The following is a 13,305-nucleotide window of genomic DNA, read 5'->3' as shown; positions in this document are numbered from 1 at the left end:
AAGCGTGGTCTCCAATTTCCCCTTTTGGAGTTTTGCTCTCGTGGTGGATACCGTTAGTCAGCTTTCAGTAGCTTTGGGACAGGCTCGGAAGGAAAAGAAAACTTTTTCCTCCAAGGCTTTCTTATTGAACGAACAGAAAGAACAGAAGAGGCTTGCTGGTGCAAATCATCTTTTAGACCACTCTGCTATTTGCAGAGACATTCTAGCTGGAGGGAAAGAATATCCAGATTTCTCTACACAAGAGTGCTAGAAGAGATCAAAACACCATTTCACAAAGAAATTAGCTTACAGCTCCTTGGGTTTGTTCATATACACACATACTATATCTATATCTATATCTATATATCTATATCTATATCTATATATCTATATATATTCTCATTCATTCATTCATTCATTCCCTTCTCACCCCTATGGGTGGTCTGTGTCTTCCTCAACCTCAGCTCCTCTACCAGAGGCCTGGGAGTTTGAGGGTTCTGCGCAGGATCTCAGCTGTTCCTAGCATTGCACTCTTCTGGATGGAGAACTCTGATGTTGTTCCTGGGATCTGTTAGAGCCACTCTCCCAGCTTGAGAGTCACAGCCCCAAGTGCCCCTACCACCACTGGGACCACTTTGGCCTTCACTTTCCACATCCTCTCTAATTCCTCCTTCAGGCCCTGGTCCTTCTCCAGCTTCTCATGCTCCTTCTTCCTGATGTTGCTGTCACTTGGCACCACTACATCTATCACCATTGCTGCCTTCTGGGCCTTGTTTGCATTTGTATTTGTGTGTGTGTGTGTGTGTATACACACACACACACACACACACCCCAACTGAGGATCAATCTCACTATGCAGGGATTCCCCATCATAGTCACAGTGTCAAGATTTCCCGTTCCCACTGGGGAGGGGAGTAAAGAAGTAGTTAGTGAGGACAGCAGCCTTGAGTCATAGTCACTGTTGTCATCATCATCATCCCAGGAATCCAACGTGTCCTGTGTTAGCACAAACCCATTCTACCAATTCTGTGACTTCTAGATCACAGCAACCTCCAACAAAAGCAAGACTCAAGACTTTTGGATCTGTTCAAAGTCACATGGTTTTCTGGGCTTCTAAAATAATCCAAGTCCATACTCTGGCCTTTGCATTAAACACCCTTAGATCAATCTGTGCACTAATTTGGACATCACTAAGATGGCAGCTGTTTTCTCACAGTTTGAACCTGCATCAGTCCAGTAGTATAAACTCCTTTATGAAGCTCATGTGGTTTATTCAACCATGGTTCACTTAGCAAGCACCAGTCAACAGGTTCGTATGATCTACAACTCCCTATGGCTGGGTTCACATTACACGCTAAGCCAAACTGGGGGAAATATGGAAATACTCAAGAGATACATTTGCCACAAACCAGCTTTAGCTCCAGCATCTTTGTCCCGCCATTCATCTGCTTGTCCACAAAGCTTTAATTCTGTCAACAATAAGCTGTATTTATTTATTCTGCTCAAGGATACCCAACACTGATTTAAAAATCCAGGGACAGGACTGCCTCTCTTGGCTAACAATATCCTTGAAAGGCATAACTGCCTACAATATGTTACAATCAGCTGAAAAATATTCAGCAGCAGCCTTCCATGAAATGAAATACTGTTCACCCTCCTATTCTTCAGAGCCAATCTGACATGCTTTGCTATCCAAAGTGAGGCAGAAAATTGTGCCTCCCAACCCCCAACAATATTACATGCATAGCATTTGAGGCTGGCCAAGAAGCAGATGATTCAACCCCCTTTCTGTATCTGGTGGAAACCATCACAAAATTGTAGAATGATAGAACTAAAAGGCTGCTCTCTTTCACATCTTCCTGCTGCCTTTCATAACTTACCACCTGAGCACTGCATCACTTAGCCAAAAGGCAGGGCCAGCCTTGTAGCACTTTTAGGAATGTTCCAGTATAATTCGAACCTGTAGGCAATGTCAACTGTCTGCAAGCAATTAACACTTAGGTTAAAAAAGACACTGCAGGGCCCTGATGTAATGGTATGTGGGAATGACCTTGGGAGACAGGAGGAAGAGCCACAGACTAGACAATGGTCAGATGAGAGGAAGCTGAGTCCATAGGATGAATGGGGACATGGCAAACATCTCAGAAGGGACCCTTCCTAGTTTATTGGACTGTAAAGGTGAGGGGGGAGGCATGTACTTTCAGACTTGCAAGATTCTGTTAATGCAACCTGACAATAAAGATAAGAGTTAGTATTTCTGGGTGTGCTTCTTGTCTGGACTACCTCGCAAGGCTAACATCTTCCATGCAGTGTTGAGCCTTGAAAGAAGAAATCTCAGGGCTGAGGGTGTGTCACGCAGATGGCCATGACCATCTCCTTCTCCAAAAGACAAAGATAAGCTAGGATAGTAGAAGACACAGTTGGAAACACTCTCACTAGCTTGTCTCATGGCAAATAAGTATTTGGTAACCACATGGTAAAGGGGCTTTCTTTATTCTCCCTTCATGGCAATTTTTTTTTTTTTTGCCAGAGCATCCACATTTTCAGACAAGTTCTAAATATGCCCACCGTCCCACAAAATCTGTCTATTCTTGATTTATTCTGGCAGAGAGCATTCTTTTTTCCTTTTGCTACCTGATTCAAAGGGGATTGAACTAAGATGCTTGGCATGCAAAGCATGTGCTCCTAGTCTACAGCCCCCCTCTTAGGAGAATATGGTTGCTTTTTGCTGCTTAGGTAGGCTACAGCATAGCTTCCTAAATATGCCAAAGGTTGGATGTCAACAACGAATGATATTATTCAAATTTTGTTGGGCTTTTAGTGTAAGAAATTAATTACAGACCAAAATTAAGCTTTAAAAAACTGTCCCATCGCCAACCTCTCTTGAATTCTGAAACACATTTCTATTTCAGTTAATTGACTTAGTTTTGTGAAATGGATGTTAAAAAATCTAACATGCAAAGAGGGATAAGCATGACAGGTGTATGCTGCCGACTGACAACATCTGTTGGTAAAGGTGGCCATTTCCCATTGCATCAGACAGAATCCTCAGAGTTAAGCATGATTCCCATCCAAACCTATTTCTCTCCCATCAAAACAAGAAGACTCTTATTTTCTAATCTGATGAAGTGCAGATTCATTTCTACTGAGATGCAGACTGGTGGTCCTGCCATTCACAGCTCAGGATATTGAAGCTCGCTAATCTGTAAGAAGTCTTTAATGCAAACCTAGGCATTTTCTTGTGACTTTCTGGGCTGGCTCAGCATTATGAGGCCTTCTTTTGCAATCTGAGGAAAATGAAAGGCTGGCCAGGACTTGCAAGAAGATGCTATTACTGGTGAGTTGGGCTTGACACAGAAGAGGGCTGGTTATGTTGAACAGAGTTGATCATAGGCTTGCATCTTGTTTGCTTGTTCTTGTTTTAAGAGGAAGAAAGTTGGGAAAAACAAAACCAATAGATTCATAAAGTTCTCAGTTAAAATCCTAGGGTGCTATATTATGCCCTCCTGTCCATGCTTGTGAACTTTCTGGATGCATCTGGCTCTTCTTACATTCTTATGGCTTGGGTTTCCTTTTGTCTTGTTTTAAGCACAAGGAAAACAATGCTATTTTTTCCAGTCTTCCCGAGTGGCAGCAGCGACCTTGGGGAGATGATCTGAAATTCCATTGAGGTGCTGACATTTGATGACACATGGGCACCCTGTGAATTTATGAAACAGATGTTGCTTTGTATTTCCATCCTTACTGAGAAGGGGGGGCTTAGTGAATACAAATGTTGGCTGCTGATGGCTTATTCACTTCCTTTTCATGAGCACAGTTTTCAAAGACAGACGTTGAATGCAGCCATTCATCAGCATTCAATCTCCTGAAAGAAGAAATCTCAATTAGTCTGCTGAGTTTTAAATTGAATGCTGCGGAGTTTCATATCTGTGATTTGTCGTTGGTGCTTTTCTAATCTAAGAAAAATGAGCTACAGAAGAGTTGCACTCCCTTGATGACTTAGGAACCAGAGCATCATTCTAAATAGTTCTGTTCCATTTCCCATTAATATATTTGTTCCTGCAGTGAGATTCCTTCTTCGCAATGGAATATGTTTCTTGTTTATTTTCTTTCCAGTGTGTAATTTTAGCTTTTGATCCATACTGTTCTCTTAGTTATCTCAAATGTAGTGTCAGTGGGATAGTTTTTTGGGTGCATAACTTTAGATTAATATATATAGTAAGCCAGATGCATACAGAAGAAAGCACAGCCATTTGTACAGTAGGTAAGAAGGAGCAATTGATAAAGCCACCCATGTTTCTGAGCTTCCTGAATACACGCAGTTGGCCACTGTATGACACAGAATGGTGGACTAGACTGATCAAAGGTATTTTCTTGGTCCTTAAATTTGCATGATATTATAGGTTAACACTTTCTTTTCTAAATGAGGTAGATCAAGGAAGTTCCTTTTTATACAATGCAAAATTAAACTGTGGAACTTACTTAAGATGAATTTAAAGGAGACTGGACAAATTCATGAAGGATGGTGCCATTGCTGGATGCTACCCTTGATGACTTCAGAATCATGAACATTTTTGAAAATATGCTTATATCCCTATATCTATCCATTCATCCATCCTCTCCTCTTCCCCTTTCATTGCAATATCGTCCTTCCAAATCTTATAAGTATCCTTTTAAAAAAATCATCCTATAGATATGGACTGGGTGGAGGTTCAAGATTTTATAAAACCATCTTTCATTCCTCCTTAAAAGTTTCAGCAAGTCCACAAAAGTCTCATTTGGGGTGGGGTTGGGGTGGGGACTGAACTGCACATTTCTCACTTGAATTTAGTTTTCAGATAAATTTGTTATTTGTTGTCTTCTTCCCCAACCTTCTGGAGTTTGCATCTGTTTGCCTCTTAGGGTATAGGAACTGAACAAAGGAAACCATACTATGCCATTTGTTAAAAAAATATATGTTTTCCCTTTCTCTTCCTCTTTTTCCCAGAGCAAATCATGATCTATGGACAGTCTTTCAATCTAGCATTTGCTTCTCCTTAAAAACAAAACCAAGTACCATTTGGATATTGTCAGGGTATTGTGAAATAGTTCAAGCTCAGTCAAAATAAGCTGACAAATTTCATTAATAGACTCATAAAATCTGCTTCATCAATCTGCTTCATCAATCTGGCATGATGCAAATGTTGAAAAGTCAAGGTAAACTTTCATTGGCTTGCTTGGTAGAAACATCAGTGATGCATCAACCACTTCACACCTCTTCCTATGCACACACAAAATTCAACACAACTGCAGTCCAAAGAGGGAACTTGGCAAACACTGCTCTTGAGCAAGCTGCACTTATTTTGATGAGATCCAGCAAGACTTCTTTGAAGAATATACTGTAGATGGCTTTCTTTTATTGTGTATGCATTATTTCACTCATGGAAAGAAACGTTAAAATATCTAAACATTCCATCTACCAATTGCCCTTCCTCTGGGATATTCCACAATCTCCATCTCAGGGAAAAAAAAGAACAACCTTTCAAAACAGCACAAAGTCCCTTGGTCATTTGGATTTGTGTTGATATAAAGGAAAACACAGAATTACGATTGTACTCAATTGCTTGCTATGGAACAATATAATTAAGTAAATGTATCATGTGAAGTGTATTATAAACTGGCAGATCTACAATGATTCTTCAGCCCATTAATATCCCCCCTGTAAAATTTCTTGCTATGAAATAAGTAAGTAAGTAAAATTACTTACTAAGTCTATACTATACAACAAAAATATAGCAAGCTTGCATTTAAGGACTTTTTCAGCTGCCTAAGATAAAAGGAAGAAACACTGAAATGAAAAAATAATGACCAGGTGTACATGACCAGGTGTACATCCACTGTTCAAGATTGCACAGAAAAAGGACTTAGTCTGGAGCAAGAGTAAGGAGAAGGTTTAGCTCATTTTAGGAATAATACTGTAGCTCACCAGATGGTGAGGAATTAGAATTGTCAGTGGCCCACACCAACATGGCCTATGTTCAGGGATGCTGGCAGTTTCGGTTCAAAATCATCTAGAGAATTAGTGCATATCATTCTACAGTATTGACTGTCATGGGCCGATTATTCAGTCGGTCTTGGGTTTCAAAGATTTTGGATGGCTTGGGTGGGTTGGCATCTTTATGATCTAGCGACACTTGAGTCCTTCTAGAGCACTTTCTGCCCCTCATTTGGTTTTACAACCTTTTTTGCCCAGGTCATTAAGCGAATCATCATGGCTGTTAAGTGAATCCGGCTTCCCCCATTGACTTTGCTTGTCCAAAGCCCCCCGGGAAGGTCACAAACGGTGACCATGTGACCCTGGGATGCTGCAACCGTTGTAAATACATGCGGGTTGCCAAGTACCCAAACTTTGATCACGTGACCGCAGGGATACTGCAACAACCATAAGTGCAAGGACTGGTCATAAGCCACTTTTTCCAGCACCATCATAACTTCAAATGGTCATTAAATGGATTGTCATAAGTTGAAAACTGCCTGTACTCCAACAGTATAAAGTTAAAACATCTAATCCAGTGTTTCTCAACCTTGGCAAATTTAGGACATGTGGACTTCAACTCCCAGAATTCCCCAGCTAGCCAACCATGCTGGCTGGGGAATTCTGGGAGTTGAAGTCCACATGTCCCAAATTTGCCAAGGTTGAGAAACACTCATCTAATCAATCAGTGGTTGATTGATGGAAGTCTCTGTTAAGTGAGCTAACAGAAGTTGTTGTTGAGAGAGAAAAAGCATGAAATGTATAGGTTGCCCAATTTTTTGATATGGTCAATTGACTAAGTTATACTACTACTACTACTGTATAGGATGCACCTGAAGACAGCTTCCTAGGCCTGGTTCATGCAATCTGCAGGTCATGGTTTGCTTTATTAGGAGTTGCTGAATTAACCAATTAACTGGGTTCACTGAACACACTACTTTTCTATCTGCAAGTGCTTAAAAACGAAGTCAATTATTTATTTATTTGCTTATTTTCTATCCCTCCTTTATTATTTTTATAAACAACCCAAGGCGGCGGACATACCTAACACTCCTTCTTCCTCCTATTTTCCCCACAACCACAACCAGTGTCCACAATTCACATTATGTCTTATTGCGACACACCAAGCAGTTTCCTGAGCACTGTTTGCTGGTTCTCCAAACCATGCAAACAACCCGATTACCCCCCAAAAAATCATCCCAGTTTATCCATTTGCATAAGAGACACGTGATTTGACCAAGTGATTTTTTTCCCTCTCTCCACATGGGCCTGGTGTGCTCCAGGGAGAATGCTCTTTACACTGCTTGAGTGAGAGAATATCTTTTGGGCAGATCCAGACAACTATTTAAGTCATATATGTAAGATGCATGGTTGCTTAGGATACATCTCGGCAAACTCCAGCTTCACTGCAGGGAGGTTAATATGAACAATTAAGCCCTCCCCGGGCGAGTTAGCCCATCTCATGGAACTTATAAGAAGCTGCCACTTGCTGAATGGTTGCTCATTTTTCGTTTTCAAGTGCACAATTCATACAAAGCCAAAGCTGTTTCTTTAGGAATATGTTCTTTTAAAGGAAGAAACAATTGCACAGTTGCAATGCCACACACAGAGAACTAAGCTGAGACTGACTCTACATACATTTGCAGCTTTGACATATTAATGAAAATGAAAGGTTGAATTAAACATTAACATTCAAATTCCTTCAAAGCAAGTGCTGTTATCCTACTACGAAGTAGAAGACAAGCAAAGCTGAAAACCTCAAGATTCCTAACTTGGGTATCTTAGATCCAAAAGAAGCTACAGAAACCTCTTCCTTTAAAATACAGGTAGTCCTCAGCTTATGACCATTCATTTAGCGACTGTTCAAAGTTATGACGGTGCTGAAAAACGAGACTTACGACTGGTCCTCACACTTACAATCATCACAGCGTCCCCATGGTCACATGATCAAAATTTGGGTGCTTGGCAACCTGCATGTATTTATGATGGTTGCAGCGTCCCAGGGTGAAGTGATCACCGTTTGTGACCTCCCCAGCCAGCTTCTGACAAGCAAAGTCAATGGGAGAAGCCAGATTCACTTAATGACCACATGATACACTTAATGATCGTGGCAAAAAAGGTCATAAAATTGGGCATGACTCACTTAATGACCACCTTGCTTAGCAATGGAAGTTCCAGTCCCTGTTGTGGTTATAAGTCGATAGCTACCTGTATAATAAATCTAAGACCAGGTTCACATGTTCCATCTTTTTCTCATGAAGTTGTTTAGTCTTATGAAAAGAAGAATACATGAACCAGGAACTCAGACATTTTTAATGACTTTCTAAAATATTAGAAGAGAAAAAAAAATACTCCGCTTCCATGCACAGAAACCAAGTTGCTTATCCTGATCTTCCCCAACCTAGCATTCTCTTCCCCAGCCTAGCATGTCCAACACATCTGGAAGGCACCAGATTATGGAAACTCACTGCCACTTTCCTGTAAATGCAGACAAACTAAGAGGGATATTTGGGGAATATCCAATGACAGATACATTTCTGCCCCTGACTTTCTGGGCTGAATGAAGTTTTGGCTTTCTACAATGTCTAGTTGCTTTTCAGCAGCAAGTGGGGCATCTCCAAGTTTTGAAAGTTTTGCCTGAGGTTGTCACTAATCATAACTTAACCTTCATCACCCAGCAGAAGCATGTGTTCACACATAAATAGGTGTATAGTCCTTCCTTATAGAGAAGTGCATATATGGTCCATCTCATACAATCTCACTAGGACTCTGTGATTGGATGGGAAACAGTTTTATGACCAGGAACCACTTTTTAAAAAATTACTATTTGGTGGGTCAAGGGCCATGGGATGTGAAATAATCATGTCACCAGAAGGGTGGGGTGGAATTTTGGGCCTCTTTTTTCCCATTGTGGGGAGGAAATAAGGAGCATTTTTAGTTTTAATTCAGCTTATCAGATGCTTGACAGCTAGTTTGGTCTAGTGGTTTAAAGTGCTGGGCTAAGAGCAGAGAAACTTGAGTATTAGTCTTGTCTTGGGCATGGAGCCAGCTGGGTGACTTTGGGCCAGTATTTCTCTCTTCGCTCTGGGAAGAAGGCAATAACAAACCTCTTCCAAATACGTTGCCTAGAAAACTGCATGGAAAAAAATAGAGAGTTGATCTGTTTTCTGCTGAAAATGTTAATTTTTAGTGCTTTGCCATTTTTTGCGGAGGAATCTTGGTAGACTTTAGGAGCTGCATTTGCTCACTGGAAAGCATTAATCCTTCCAAAGTAAGATGCCTGAAAAACTGACCTTTAGATCTTCTCCACGCAAAGATGTATTCTGGCACTGCTATGGTCCACTCACTTGTCCTCCACAATGGAGTGAGAACCTGGCCTTCCTGAAGCCCAATGAGACAACTGCATGGATGTTGCCCACATGCACATATAATTCTTCAATAGACAGGCTATGAATGGGGATTTTTTCCCCATCATAATCCCTAAGCAGTACATTTAATCATCCTGTCACTTTATTATTACCAATACTTCACAATGATGACAAAAGTAGAATGGGTGGAAATATGTAGGTTATGAATTACTTATTTAAGGTCATAATAAGAACTCGACATAAAAGATTTGTGTAGGTAGGTGCAACACTGTAAAATGCCAAGCAAGAGATGTGGGGAGGACAAAGCCAACGGCAAGCTATGGAATTCCTTCTGAGGGAAGAACAGATGAAACCGCCCCTGTTTACAGCACGTTGCATGGAAGGATAAGGAGAACAAGGACATGGCCATAAAAGCCCAAGGATCTCCTTTTCATCAGTGTTTGAATGTTCTGTGTTGCTGCCGTAGTGGAGAAGACACATAGCTCAGAGGTGAATTGTTCCATTCTTGGTGTTCCCTGAGCATGCTTCTCTTCTTGCAGATGTTTCATTTCCAGGCTAGGTGACATGATCAGTGTAGGGCAGTGACTTGTTATTTTTTTTAATCAATGGTCCCCTTTTTAATCGAGCTTTTGGTGGGTGACATGTCAAACTTAGGGGACGCTACAAGTAGTCCTCACTTAATGACCATTCATTTAGTGACAGTTCAGACTTACAATGGTGCTGAAAAAACTGACTTACAACCAGCGCTCACACTTATGACTGTCGCAGGATCCCCGCGGTCACATGATCATTATTTGGGTGCTTGGCAACCAGTTCGCATTTATGACTGCTGCAGCATCCTGTGGTCAGGCGATCGCCATTTTTTACCTTCCTGGACAGCTTCTGGCAAGCAAAATCAATGGGAACCATGTGATTCAGTTAATGATCATGTGATTCATTTAACAACTGTGATTCGCTTAATGACCACTGCAAAAAGGTCATAAAATCAGGTCAGATTTGCTTAATGACTGTTTCACTTAGCAACTGAAATGCTGGTCTCAATTGTGGTCATTAAGCGAGGACTACCTGTAGCTCAAAATACCCTAAAATGCTTCAAAAACAGAAGGGCAGGATAGAACAATTTAAATAAAAGCAAATAACATATAAATAGCTCATCATATAACAATTCAACCATCCTCCAGATATTATGGGCTTCAATTTCCATTTGCCTGAGTCATCTTGGCCAGAGGGAAAGGATTACAAGAATTGTAGTCCAAAATAGCTGGAAGACACCAGGTTGCAAACCACTGCATGTGTGTCTGCACGATTATTATACATACGAGAATTTCTATGTAATCTTGCGTAGCTCACCCAGAAAAACTTAAAATGTTCAGCTAGAATTCTGTCTCTCAGTCCAAGAACTCTTCCTCCAAGGATAAGCAGTCTTCACAGAGAAGGGGGAAAAAAAAGAATAAAAAAATCTAACTGTTGCCCAAGAAATCTCTCTTGAATATTTGCAACTGATCTGTCTTACTTACGGTCAGGAATCAATGCCTTTCAAGTCATGGATGTGAAGGCATTGCAGCCTGGCGGAGGAAATGATATAAAAATCTCACCTGACAAACTGAAGCTGTCTTGAGCAAAAGCTACAAGCACTGTTAAAAGATGGACATAAAGCATTTGTAACCCACTGAGAGGAGAATGGATGGGAATCCTTTTCTTTTTTTACAGGAGACAATAAAGAAAAAGAAAAAAGGAGAGGCCGCACCCCTCACACAGCTGTAATGGGCCGCTCTCAAGCCTTTGATGAGAACAGAACGGCATGACCCATATTGTATTCCCAGGGGACGTGGCCTGGATGATGGAGCCTTAAGGCTGGAAATGAGGCTGTCCATTCTTAAAAGCAGCTTTGCGTTGCAAAACCAAACCAAAAAGCAAGCAAGCAAATAGGAGCCATCTGTAGCTACGGAACAGGAAAAGAACAGTTCTTATTTCCCTCTTCATTTCATAATGTGGATTACAGGGGCCAACAAACGATATCTCATTTCTGGAGCTGTTCTAATTATAACAGAAGTTTCCACACTTTGTACAATAATGGTTACTCTGATGATGAATTCTGAAGTGACATTACTACAGGGACACTGCACTCTGCACCTATACATTCCCTTGGTTTACTAGTTCGGCAAAACCAAACTCGGGGTCGAATCAGCAACAGAGCTGTGCAGGTCAGATCCAGTGGCATGCAAAGAACATCTTTGCTGCATCTGAAGGCGGGGGCATGCTGAAAAAAAGTGGCCTGTTTTTATTCTGCTCCTTCTTTAGATCTCCAGAGGTCCCTCTAGGAATGGCAGGGCTTCTAAAGAGGTCCTCATCGTTTCCCTCTAGTCTCATACTTCCTCCTGGGAAGGAGGAGATCCGGGGGCTACTGCAGCAGAGAGTATGTGTGGATACAGAGTCTAGGCAGCCTCTTGGTTAGAGATCCTCTGAATCCTGGCAACCCCATACCTGACTAATTTGAGGAATTCATTGCCCATGCATAGTGAGTGATTGCAGCTTCTTCTGCCACCAAAGTCATTCCTCTCTTCTCTCTTGAAAGAAACTCAAATAAACTGCGATCAGCTTAATCCATCCACGCACAAGCTCACCTATGCTACCATCCGTTTTCAACATATAGGAAGGCATGAGCTTGCTGGAGGTATTTCTTGCTTATTCACATAGAAACCACCACATTAAAGATTAAGCTAGGGTGACTATTTCCTTTCATGCCAGTGGATACAGATATCTCCTTTCCCTCCCACTTGGCTTTTCTTCCTAGTAAACAGAAGGAAATTACATGCATCTTCCTTGGTTTTAATCACTTAGTTTTTGCAGTTATCCAAATATGATTAAAGGAAACGATTACTGAGCTTGCTGATAAAAGCGCCCCTTTATGAAGAGATGCAGGCGGGAGCCACGTTAACTCGCCTGCACACTTTGCTATCAATAATCTTGCTGTAAATAGGTTGCTTAACTACAGAAAGTGATTGTACTTTCTTTCCTTTAAAAAAAAAGAAGCAGCAGCTGATTGTTATTTTTTCCCCTCCCTGTGCAGTCTGCAAAAAATTAATGGAGTCTTTTGTGGCATTACTTTCAATTCATGGAATTAATTCCATTAACACTCTTTTTTTTTGCCAGCAGGGTTATTAGATTTGACAAAGGGTGGTGGAAGTTACATAGGCAAGAGAGTACAGGCACAAGCTTCTTGGCTCATGGGTGCCCTTTTCGGCCTCCTGTGAAGCACAGAGGAATTAAAATGTTTTTGATCAGGTGACCCTCACTTGGTGCCCTTAAGAAAGATGGGGAAACTTCCAGCCAGCATGAGCCAATGGGTTACAATGGCTGGAGATGACACAAGTTGCAGTCCAACATGTTGGGAGGGAAACAAGAGGGGAGGCTACCCTAGGTAATAAGACAGTGACAATGGGGAAATAAAAAAAGTCAAGAGTCACAACTGTGCAATCAAAGACCTGGCCTTTTGCATGTGTCAATGTTGCATGCATATACAAAGGGGCAGGGATCTGATTCCTTGGTTGTGACCACCAACTTTAATTTTTCAACCCCCCAGGGTACCTCTGAGGCCCGAAAATGCCTTAATTCCAGAACTTCCCAACAGTTGTTACACAACCACCATTGTTAAAGTGTTAGAAGGGGAGAAAAGAATAATTAAATGTAGGATTGGAGCGTAATCATATTCACTACATTAAATTCCACTTAAGTTGAAATGACAGGAAATTTAGTTCTTGTCCTGTGTTTCCCATTAAATTTTGGAGTGTGGCCCTGAGCATGCCAGCAGAAATCCTAGATTCCTTACAGATGGTCTTAAAAAGCATGCTTCCTATATCCCCAGTTTTCTGATAATCAGTTATATGAAACAGGGCCGTCTCCACTGTTGCCCTGCAGAACCACAGAATTCAATTCTTAGGGCAA

General features: G+C 41.2%; 1 protein-coding gene across 4 annotated transcripts in view; it reads right to left on the bottom strand.

Annotated features, from left to right (window-relative positions):
- Positions 1 to 13,305, bottom strand: part of GRIA3 (glutamate ionotropic receptor AMPA type subunit 3) — a 121,664-nt gene that overhangs the window by 7,603 nt on the left and 100,756 nt on the right. The gene's annotated exons all lie outside the window — the stretch shown is intronic.

This window comes from Candoia aspera, chromosome 12 (genome assembly GCF_035149785.1).
Source record: "Candoia aspera isolate rCanAsp1 chromosome 12, rCanAsp1.hap2, whole genome shotgun sequence".
Classification (NCBI taxonomy): domain Eukaryota; kingdom Metazoa; phylum Chordata; class Lepidosauria; order Squamata; family Boidae; genus Candoia; species Candoia aspera.
This window is presented reverse-complemented; position numbering and strand designations above follow the sequence as displayed.